Raw genomic sequence first — 11,937 nt, 5'->3', positions numbered from 1 at the left:
GTGGTCACAAACCACCGAGCTGACCTCCCTGTGCTATGTGGCTGCTTCCCACTAGCTATCTGTTTTACGTTTGGTAGTGTATATATGTCCATGGTACTCTCTCGCTTTGTCACAGCTTACCCTTCCCCCTCCCCATATCCTCAAGTCCATTCTCTAGTAGGTCTGTGTCTTTATTCCTGTCTTACCCCTAGGTTCTTCATAACATATTTTTATTCTTAGATTCCATAGATACGTGTTAGCATACGGTATTTCTCTTTCTGACTTACTTCACTCTATATGACATCTCAGTCCCTTTCTTTTTCTCTTCTTCTTCTGGAACCCCTATAATTCGAATGTTGGTGCGTTTAATGCTGTCCCAGTGGTTTCTGAGACTGTCCTCAATTCTTTTCATTCTTTATTCTGCTGTGCAGTAATTATTTCCACTATTTTATCTTCCAGGTCACTTATCCGTTCTTCTGCCTCAGTTATTCTGCTATTGATCCCATCTAGAGTATTTTTAATTTCATTTATTGTGTTGTTCATCGTTGCTTGTTTCATCTTTAGTTCTCCTAGGTCCTTGTTAAATGTTTCTTGCATTTTCTCTTTTCTATTTCCAAGATTTTGGATCATCTTTACTCTCACTATTGTGAATTCCATTTCAGGTAGACTGCCTATTTCCTCTTCATTTGTTAGGTCGGGTGGGTTTTTATCTTGCTCCTTCATCTGCTGTATGTTTTTCTGTCTTCTCATTTTGCTTATCTTACTGTGGTTGGGATCTCCTTTTTGCAGGCTGCAGGTCCATAGTTCCTGTTGTTTTTGTTGTCTGTCCCCAGTGGCTGAAGTTGGTTTAGTGGGTTATGTAGGCTTCCTGGTGGAGGGGACTAGTGCCTGTGTTCTGGTGGATGAGGCTGGATCTTGTCTTTCTGGTGGACAGGTCCATGTCTGGTGGTGTGTTTTGGGGTGTCTGTGGACTTATTATGATTTTAGGCAGCCTCTCTGCTAATGGGTTGTTTTGTGTTCCTGTCTTGCTAGTTGTTTGGCATACTGTGTCCATCACTGTAGCTTGCTGGTTGTTGAGTGAAGCTGGGTGGTGTTGCTGTTGAGATGGAGATCTCTGGGAGATTTTCGCTGTTTGATACTACGTGGAGCTGGGAGGTCTCCTGTGGACCAATGTCCTGAAGTTGGCTCTACCACCTCAGAGGCACAGCAGTGACTCCTGGCTGCAGCACCAAGAGCCTTTCATCTACACGGCTCAGAATAAAAGGGAGAAAAAGTAGAAAGAAAGGAAGGAAGAAAGAGGATAAAAGAAAATGAAATAAAGTAAAATAAAATAAAGTTATTAAAATAAAAAATAATTATTAAAAATAATTTAACAAGTACTAAAAAAAGGAAGGAGAGAGCAACCAAACCAAAAGAAAAAAAAATCCACCAATGATAACAAGTAGTAAAAACTATACTAAAAATAAGAAAAAAAAAACAAAAAAGGTTGGGTAGAACCCCAGGACAAATGGTGAAAGCAAAGCTATACAGACAAAATCTCACACAGCATACATATACACACTCACAAAAAGAGGAAAAGGGGAAAAAATAATAAATCTTGCTCTCAAAGTCCACCTGCTCATTTTGGGATGATTCGTTGTCTATTCAGGTATTCCACAGATGCAGGGTACATCAAGTTGATTGTGGAAATTTAATCTGCTGCTCCTGAGGCTGGTGGGAGAGATTTCCCTTTCTCTTCTTTGTTCTCACAGCTCCCGGGGCTCAGCTTTGGGTTTGGCCCCGCCTCTGCATGTAGGTCACCAGAGGGCGTCTTTTCTTCACTCAGACATGACGGGGTTAAAGGAGCTGCTGATTCGGGGGCTCTGGCTCACTCAGGCCTGGGGGAGAGAGGGGTACGGAGTGCAGGGCGAGCCTGTGGCAGCATAGGCCGGTGTGACGTTGCACCAGCCTGAGGCGCGCCGTGCATTCTCCTGGGGAAGTTGTCCCTGCATCCCGGGACCCTGGCAGTGGTGGGCTGCACAGGCTCCCCAGAAGGGAGGTGTGGAGAGTGACCTGTGCTTGCACACAGGCTTCTTGGTGGCGGCAGCAGCAGCCTTAGCATCTCATGCCCGTCTCTGTGGACCGCGCTTTTAGCCGTGGCTCCCGCCCGTCTCTGGAGCTCCTTTAAGCAGCGCTCTTAATCCCCTTTCCTTGTGCAACAGGAAACAATGAGGGAAGAAAATGTCTCTTGCCTCTTCAGCAGGTCCAGAGTTTTCTCCGGACTCCCTTCCTAGTAGCCATGGTGCACTAAACCCTTGCAGGGTGTGTTCACGTCACCAACCCCAGTCCTCTCCCTGGGATCTAAGCTCCGAAGCCCAAGCCTCAGCTCTCAGCCCCTGCCCGCCCCGGCGGGTAAGCAGACAAGCCGCTCGGGCTGGTGAGTGCTGGTCGGCACCAATCCTGTGCGGGAATCTCTCTGCTTTGCCCTCCGCACCCCTGTTGCTGTGCTCTCCTCCATGGCTCCGAAGCTTCCCCCCTCTGCCACCCGCCGTCTCTGCCCGCAAAGGGGCTTCCTAGTGTGTGGAAACCGTTCCTCCTTCACGGCTCCCTCCCACTGGTGCAGGTTCCGTCCCTATTCTTTCGTCTCTGTTTTTTTCTTTTGCCCTACCCAGGTACGTGGGGAGTTTCTTGCCTTTTGGGAAGTCTGAGGTCTTCTGCCAGCGTTCAGTAGGTGTTCTATAAGAGCAGTTCCACGTGTAGATGTATTTCTGATGTATCTGTGGGGAGGAAGGTGATCTCCGCGTCTTACTCTTCTGCCACCTTCCCCCTCTCTCCTGAAAGAGAATTTAAGATGAGTTGGAACAAGAAAACTTGATACACACTGAAATCTTACAGTTCATTTAAAAGAGGTATCTCAAATTTCACAAAAATTCTGAACTTTAAGTAAAATTACTAGTATGAATTTTAAAGGTAGAAAAACATTTTATATAGTCTGTTAAAAAATATATCACTGAGCTAGAGGAAAGACTGAATGCTCATGTTGTTATTTATGGAAAAGGATAGAAGATTCTTGTCATGTTAAATGAGGAGTAGAATATGCAGACTAAATTCTAGGAAAAACAGTATAGGGATGTTTCAAGCAGTGAATTAACAAAAATATTATTTCTGGATTTTGTTTTTTATGATACATGTCAGGTTTTTCAAACTTGTGATTTTTTTTTACATTATAAATAAGTATTCTTTGTATAATTTCATATTCAAAATTGTGTATACCCCTTTTGAAACACGATCACCAAAATTGTATAAACTTTAGGTCCCATGAAACTTTATCTACCCCTGGAGTCAAAAAGAAAAAAAAAAAAGACAAGTTACAGGGTATTCGAGGATCAATGATTACTTGAATGTAGTATGTATGTGTATAAAACAAGACTGAGAGGAGAGCAAACAGAAGCAACAGACCTTTCTTTAAATGTTGGCAGCTTTCAACTCCTCAAAAAATAAGTGTCTTTTGTAGGTGTTAGGGAGCAGTGTGTAGAGCAAAGACAGGCAAGACCATTAATGGGCAGGGGTCTTTTCATACAAACAATAGATCACAATGATTATGGTCATAGTGTTAGCTGTTACTGCCTGAACAAATTATACATTTTCAAGTCTGTATATACCAGACAATACGTATCACCAGGTGTGCTAATACACAAAATCTCTAGTTCTTAGAGCACGCAGATAAATTAGCTGCTAATACCCATATTTTGTGGCTATAGAAATCTGAAGATAAGAGTAGTTGAATTGTGTAATGCCTCACAGCTAGCAGATGGTAAGATTCTGTGGCGTCCATTCTTTCTCTATACCACACTGTCTCCCCAAGTGTGGTTAAATACATTCTGAGAAATATATTGAAAATACATATATCTTCAAAGATTTTTATCTAATTCCTGCTACTTTATGGTACTATCTTTATTGCTTTTTCTCTATTCTTTTTTTTAAATTGAAGTATAGTTGATTTATAATGTGTTAGTTTCTGGGGTACAGCAAAGTGATTCAGTTATACATATCCATTTATATAAATACATATATATTCGTTTCATATTCTTTTCCATTATGGTTCATTACAGGATATTAAATATAGTTCCCTGTGCTATACAGTAAGACCTTGTTTTTTATCTATTTTATAATTTTAGTCTGTATCTGCTAATCCGAAACTCCTAGTTTATCCCTCCCTTGCCCCCTTTCCCCTTTGGTAACCATAAGTTTGTTTTCTATGTCTGTGAGTCTGTTTCAGTTTTATAAATAAGTTCATATGTATCATATTTTAGATTCCATGTATAAGTGATATCATACGGTATTTGTCTTTCTCTGACTTACTTCACTTAGTCTGATCATTTCTAGGTCCATCCATGTTGCTACAAATGGCATTATTTCATTCTTTTTTATGGCTGAGTAGTATTCCATTATGTATATAGTATTTCTGTGTGCATGTGTATATTTTACATCTTTATCCATTGGTTGATGGGGATTTAAGTTGCTTCCATGTCTTGGCTATTGTATCTATTTTATTCTTTTATACAGTTCGCCTTCCATATCTGCAGGTGCTGAATCTATTGATTCAACCAACTGTAGGTCAAAAATATTGGGAAAAGACTCCAGAAAGTTCCAAAAAGGAAAGCTTGAATTTTCCATGTACTAGCAACTATTTACATGACATTTACATTGCATTTACATCATATTAGATGTTGTAAGTAATCTAGAGATGATTTATAATGTATAGGAGATGTTAGGGAGTGTTTTAATTGCATTCCTTTACATGTAGCTCTCCAGTTTTCCCAGCACCACTTACTGAAGAGACTGTCTTTTCTCCATTGTATATTCTTGTTTCCTTTATCATAGATTAGTTGAGCATATGTGCGTGGGTTTATCTCTGGGCTTTCTATCCTGTTCCATTGATCTATATATATTTTTTTTGCCAGTACCATACTGTCTTGATTACTGTTGCTTTGTAGTATAGTCTGAAGTCAGGGAGCCTGATTCCTCCAGCTCCGTTTTCCTTTCTCAAGATTGCTTTGGCTATTTGGAGTCTTGTGTCTCCATACAAATTTTAAGATTTGTTTGTTATAGTTCTGTGAAAAATGCCATTGGTAATTTGATAGGGATTGCATTGAATCTGTAGATTACTTTACATAGTATAGTCATTTTCACAGTGTTGATTCTTCCAATCCAAGAACATGGTATATCTGTCCATCTGTTTGTGTCATCTTTGATTTCTATCATCAGTGTCTTATAGTTTTGTGAGTACAGGTCTTTTACCTCCTTTGGTAGGTTTATTCCTAGGTATTTTATTCCTTTTGCTGAAATAGTGAATGGGATTTTTTCCTGAATTTCAAGGATTAATTTCCAAAATATATAAACAGCTCATGCAGCCCAATATCAAAAATACAAACAACCCAATCAGAAAATGGGCAGAAGACCTAAATAGTCATTTCCCCAAAGAAGACAAACACATGGCCAAGAGGCACAGGAAAAGCTGCTCAACGTCACTAATTATTAGAGAATTGCAAATCAAAACTACAATGAGATATCAACTCACACTGATCAGAATAGCCATCATCAAAAATCTACAAACAATAAATGCTGGAGAGGGTGTGGAGAAAAGGGAACCCTCTTGCACTGTTGGTGGGAATGTAAATTGATACAGCTACTATGGAGAACAGTATGGAGGTTCCTTATAAAACTAAAGATAGAATTACCATATGACCCAGCAATCCAACTACTAGGCCTATACCCAGAGAAAGCCATAATTCAAAAAGACACATGCACCCCAATGTTCACTACAGCACTGTTTACAATAGCCAGGTCATGGAAACAACCTAAATGTCCAGTGACACATGAATGGATAAAGAAGATGTGGTACATATATACAATGGAGTATTACTTAGCCATAAAAAGGAATGAAATTGGGTCATTTGTAGAGACATGGATGGACCTAGAGACTGTCATACAGAGTGAAGTAAGTCAGAGAGAGAAAAACAAATATCATATATCAATGCATATATATGGAAACTAGAAAAATGGTACCGATGAACCTGTTTTCAAGGCAGAAATAGAGACTCAGATGTAGAGAACAAACATAAGGACACTAATGGGGGTAAAGGGGGGGTGGGATGAATCGGGAGATTGGGATTGACATATATACTCTAATATGTAGAAAATAGATAACTAATGAGAACATACTGTATAGCACAGTGAACTTCACTGTACAGTAAAACTGTAAAACTACTATACCCCAATTTAACAAAATGGTAAAAAGAAATGTGGAATTACACCTAAAAAAGTAAAGTATAGGAGAGGATGTACATAGCTTATATGCAAATATTACACTATTTTCTATAAGGGACTTGAACATAAGCAGATTTTGGTGTCTGAGGGGAGTCCTGGAACCAATCTTCCTCATGATTACTGAGCGATGACTGATATTACAGATGAATTTCAGTATGTTTTGTTTTGACAGTTTTATTACCTCTTATATGCCAGTCATAATACAAAGCATGCTACTACAATAAGAGGAAGTAACAGAAAGGTTAAGGTGGAAATAAGTGATTTATGCTTCCCTGTATTTACTGATACTGTGCTAATCTTACTAGCAAAACTATTCATATCACATAGCATCTCTTTAAGTGAATTGTAATATTTGAGTTTTAGTTTTTATTTGAAAATAAACACTCATCTGAAGTTAACATCTGATCCTGTCAGTCGTTTAGACAGCAAGGAAGGTAGCCAGTGATACTGCCATAACTTGAAGAGTCCCACAAGAAAAAGAAGGATCAAGACTTATACCTCTTAGAGATCTGCAAGAGCACACAGTTGGTTTTAGGTGAAGCTGTGGTCCTTAATATTGTTTATTATTGTAGCCGGTGAGTGTCACTTTCAGTTGTGCCCCCCCCCCCAGTGTGATCTTTTTAAGTGCTAAGTGTTATCTATTTTCCATCTTCACTGAAGTACCAGCAAACTAGAGAGAATACTTGCTTGGGATTTGTGAGGAAATGGCTGAAATCCCTTTTCAGTAAAATAGCTATTACCGTAGAGGCTGAAATTGTTTGTACTGACCAAGTCATTGTCATAGAAGTTATGACATACACATATTATCTTTAAGGCTATTACTGGGTTCTACTTCCTGTAATTTTTTTTCAGCTTTATTTATTGTGGGGTGTATTAAATTATCATTATCATCATCAAGGACATAGGTGTGGTGTATAACTGTGGATTTCAAACACTGAGGTACTTTTTGAAAGTCTCCACTTTCTTGAATGCCTTATTGCACCTTCTTAGCTATTATTCTCCATAAGACTTTGAACATTATGCAAAAGAGGGTAACCTAAGGTGGAATGTGTGTTACCAATAAAAATGATATAGTAGAAAAATCAGCATAAGTGTATATAGGGTTACTGGATATTTTTCATGAGAGGTCAATGTGTCTTCATTAATACTTCCTGTTAGTGTGATGTGATAAAAGAAGTTGGCATAAATAAAAAATAAAAATATTTAAAAACCATAAATAAGTAATCTATATAATAGATATTATAGTTACGTAGTCTAAATTTATACCTCATATTTAAACTTTGGCAATAATTTTTAAAGTAGATATTGATTTCTTTTGATCTGAAGCCAAAAATAATATTGACATGGTGATATTTCTTATTGATTCTTACTGGTAAATTAAAACAGTAGTTCTCAAACCACAGTCACCAGGAGGGCTTGTTAAAACAAAGAATTCTGGGTCACACTCCCAGAATTTCAGATTCAGTAGGTTACCAGTGGGGCCTGAGATTTTGCATTGCTAGCAAGAGTTTAATTTATTGACATTTGCCACTGAAGACATTTAAAAGGAGAAACATCATAAGCTATTATAATTTTGCCTTATTATATTGTCGGATGTACTTATCCCCACTTCACCTCCTTGTTGAGATGGAGAATAGTTCTCTTATTACATATTTTGTAGACATTAGAAATTAAACAACCCGTGTATATAATTAGGAGGACTTTCTAGGTTACCCACAAAGTTATGTCACTTGTTACGTAGATTTTTAAAATTTTAGATATTTTTCATGTGGCTTAGCTGATTCTTTAGAAATATGATAGAATAAATCTAACCTTCCAACACATAGCATTTACTTGCACTGAAGATTAGTATAAATAGATACAATTTTAATTCAAAATCTTGAAAACACGACTACATGCCGGAATTGTAGCATAAAGATGAGAAAGCTAGGAGGACAAATAGGTGATGTGTATTTTCATATATTGGCTTGGCCAAGAAGTTTGTTTGGGTTTTTCCGTAAGATGGTACCAAAAACCCGAATGAACTTTTTGGCCAACCCAATATTCATTCATTCTCTTTCTGCTTTGAAGAGTCATTTGTTTCTCAAAAGTTATAAAGGATATCTTATTTTAATGTGTTTAAAGCAATGTGTTAAGAGTATCATTCATTCTTATTGCCTTACTTTTGTTGCATACTGGACCAGTGATTAGCTTTCTTCACAGAGGAAAACAGTTAACATTCTTATTGATGTAATTGGAATATATTAGTGTCGGTTCTATGGTACCAAGTTTTGATTATATTAAAAATAGGAAAAATTTAATAGAATTATATTACTTGTATGATTTTTTTAATTTTTAAATAAATAATATGTTTTAAAAAATAAAGTTATAGATAGTTGGTATGGCTCCTTGTATTCCTGTCCTCATAGGTAAACAAGGTTACCAGTTTTTTCCCTATTTTTTTACCAGTATAGAAGTATTCAGGCTATATAATTAAATCCAAATTAATATTGAATATTTTTCCTCACTTTACATGAATGCTAGACTATAGTGTATATACTTTTCTGCACTTTTTCTTTTCACTTGAAATGTATCTTGGAGATAATTCTGTATCAGTTCATCAGGAATTCCTTCAATCTTTCTCGTGCTAATACTGTATTTCATTGTCTAAACATACCACAATTTATTTAACCAATCTCTTACCAGTGGATATTTAGGTCACTTCTGATTTTTTGCTAATACAAACAATGATGAAATAAATTACCTTTTACTTACACCATTTCATGTTTCTGCATGTATATTTTTACAATGAATTCATGGAAGTGAATTTACTAGTTCAAAGAGTGTGTGTATGCATTTTATACTTTTATGCTCCAGTCAGTAATTCATGAGAATACCTTTTTCTCCTTATGCTCGTGAACATAGCATGTTGCCAAGCTTTCAGATCCTTGCCAGTCTGATAGTTGAAATTGCCCTTTTGATAGAAGCTCAACTTTCATTCCTTACTTTTATGAGATTTAAGAGTTTTAGTGGGTTTCCTTGGTCGTGCAGTGGTTAAGAATCCGCCTGCCAGTGCAGGGGACATGGGTTCGATCCCTGGTACGGGAAGATCCCACATGCTACAGAGCAACTAAGCCTGTGCACCACAACTACTGAGCCTGCGTGCCACAACTACTGAAGCCCACATGCCTAGAGCCCGTGCTCCGCAACAAGAGAAGCCACCGCAATGAGAAGCCCGTGCACCACAATGAAGAGTAGCCCCTGCTCCCTGCAACCAGAGAAAGCCCACTCGCAGAAATGAAGACCCAACACAGCCAAAAATAAATAAATTAAATTTTTTAAAAGTTTTTTTTAATTAAAAAAGTTTTAGCAACTCTCCATATGTTAAAGATCTATTTTTATTTCCTTTCCTGGGAAATATTTTCTAAGTTTTCTCTTGTATAATCTTGTGGGTTGTTGTTGTTGTTGAAGGAGATACTCATACAATAGGGAAATTATTACTTTGTGAAATAATGTGTTATTAGGAGACAGTTTACATTAATGTATCAAAAATACTCCAAAATAAAGTTTAGTTTAAATGAAGTAGAAGTATTTTTTTACTCTCATGATTCTACTAGAGAGACAGAGTCCACAGATCAACATATGGCTTCCACTTATGGGCCCAAGGTGACAGCTCTTATTCTTAAACTATCCCCGGAGATCAAGAAGAATGGAGAGGTCCAGTGGAGCCTACCCACAGTTTTTTTAAGGGCCGAATCAAAAGTAATATGCCTCACTGTCAGTCAAACCGTACTGGCCAGAACTTTGATTAAGGCCATCTCTCGACGCTCAGGAATCTGGGAAATAAAGCCTTGAGATTAGCAGCCTTGTGCCCAGTGAAACTAATACTACAGAATAGGGCCATACTGACTATGGGGGAAAATTATAAATTTGCCACAAGTGAGTTAAAAATATATCTTTTATTGAGGTACAGTTGGCATACAGTATTAGTTTCAGGTGTACAGCATGGTGATTTAGTTTTTTTTATACATTATGGAATGATCACCACAATAAGTCTAGTTATCATCTGTTACCATACAAAGTTATTAGAATATTATTGGCTATATTCCTTATGCTGTACATTACATCCCCATTACCTATTTGTTTTATAACCGAAGTTTATGTCTGTTAATCCCATTCACTTATTTTCCAGATTACCCTACTCCCCTCCCCTCTGGCAACCACCTCCTCTGTTTTTATTTGGTTATGTTTGTTCATTTGTTTTATAGATTCCATATAGAAGTGAAATCATATGGCATTTATCTTTCCCTGTCTGGCTTATTGCACTTAGCATAATACCCCCTAGGTCCATCCATGTTGTTGCAAATGGCAACATTTCCTTTTTTTTTAATTGCTAACTAGTATTCGATTGTAGGTATGTACCACATCTTCTTTATCCATTCATCTATTGATGGACAGTTAGGTTGCTTCTTTCTCTTGGCTATTGTAAATAATACTGCAGTGAACATAACTGTGCATGTATCTTTTCAAATTAGTGTTTTCTTTTTCTTTGGAAAAATACCCAGAAGTGGAATTACTGGATCATATGGTTGTTCTCTTTAATTTTTTGAGGAACTTCCATATTGTTTTCATAGTGGTTGTACCAATTTACATTCCTGAAAATAGAATTTTTCCCTTTAATCTTTTTGCCTTTGCTTGTGGTGGATTTTATCCTACAAAATGGTATAGTTTATTTATATATCTGAATATATCAGTATTTTTATGGTTTCTGGATTTGGTGTTACCTTTAGAAGTACCTTTATCATTCTGTGTTTATCTTTGGAAAATCTCCTCTCATTTCTTCTAGTAAATTTTATGGGGCATAGTGACAACGATCCCTGCTGTTTCTGCCTCTTCTTCCCTATCTTGTTCTTCCTGTTTGGACATCTGAAATTTATAATATTAAATTTTAGTTTCATTGTTAGTCAGAATGCATGAAACCAGAAGAAACACTTATATTCTTTATTGTTGGCATTATATATCCATGTACGTTCTAGTCTTAAATATTTTCCAAGATCTATTCCATTAATATGATCATTCTTCCTGGACACATTTCAAGATATGTTGAATTCCACTTATTTGTTTACTGCCTTTATGTCCTGAATCTGTTGCTCTTTGGAAATTAAAAAGAAGTGGTGAGGTATAAGGAAGCACATATGATAGCTTAGGGAAAGATAGAGGAAAGAGAGCTTGAAATGTTCATTAAATTGAATTAATAATTGAAATAAAGGTAATATACTTAGTAAAAGGTGATTTAATGACTTGGAAAATTTAATTACATTGATGTGATTAAAGTGTCACAAAACATTGTTATCATCAGAATTGATTTGTGAGCACTGTTGCAATTTTAGATTCATGAACTACAACAGGAGATGAAATAATTTTGCCCTCCAGTAAAGAGTGAAAGGACTTTAGTTGCAAAGCGAAAATACATATAATGGTGACTTGACAGTGTGTCTTCTTACTCCTCTCTCTCTCTCTCTCACTCCCTCTCTCTCCATCCTTCACCTTTCTTCCTCTCTCTTTTTTGCTTTTTCCTCCTTATTTCTCTCTCTTTCCCTTTCTTCTCTTACATTCTGTGCTGATTCCCTACCTGTACACTGATTTTTATGTTTTCAGAAATTAAGTTCT

Source organism: Neophocaena asiaeorientalis, unplaced genomic scaffold (assembly GCF_003031525.2).
Source record: "Neophocaena asiaeorientalis asiaeorientalis breed wild unplaced genomic scaffold, Neophocaena_asiaeorientalis_V1.1 scaffold640, whole genome shotgun sequence".
Lineage (NCBI taxonomy): Eukaryota > Metazoa > Chordata > Mammalia > Artiodactyla > Phocoenidae > Neophocaena > Neophocaena asiaeorientalis.
This window is presented reverse-complemented; position numbering follows the sequence as displayed.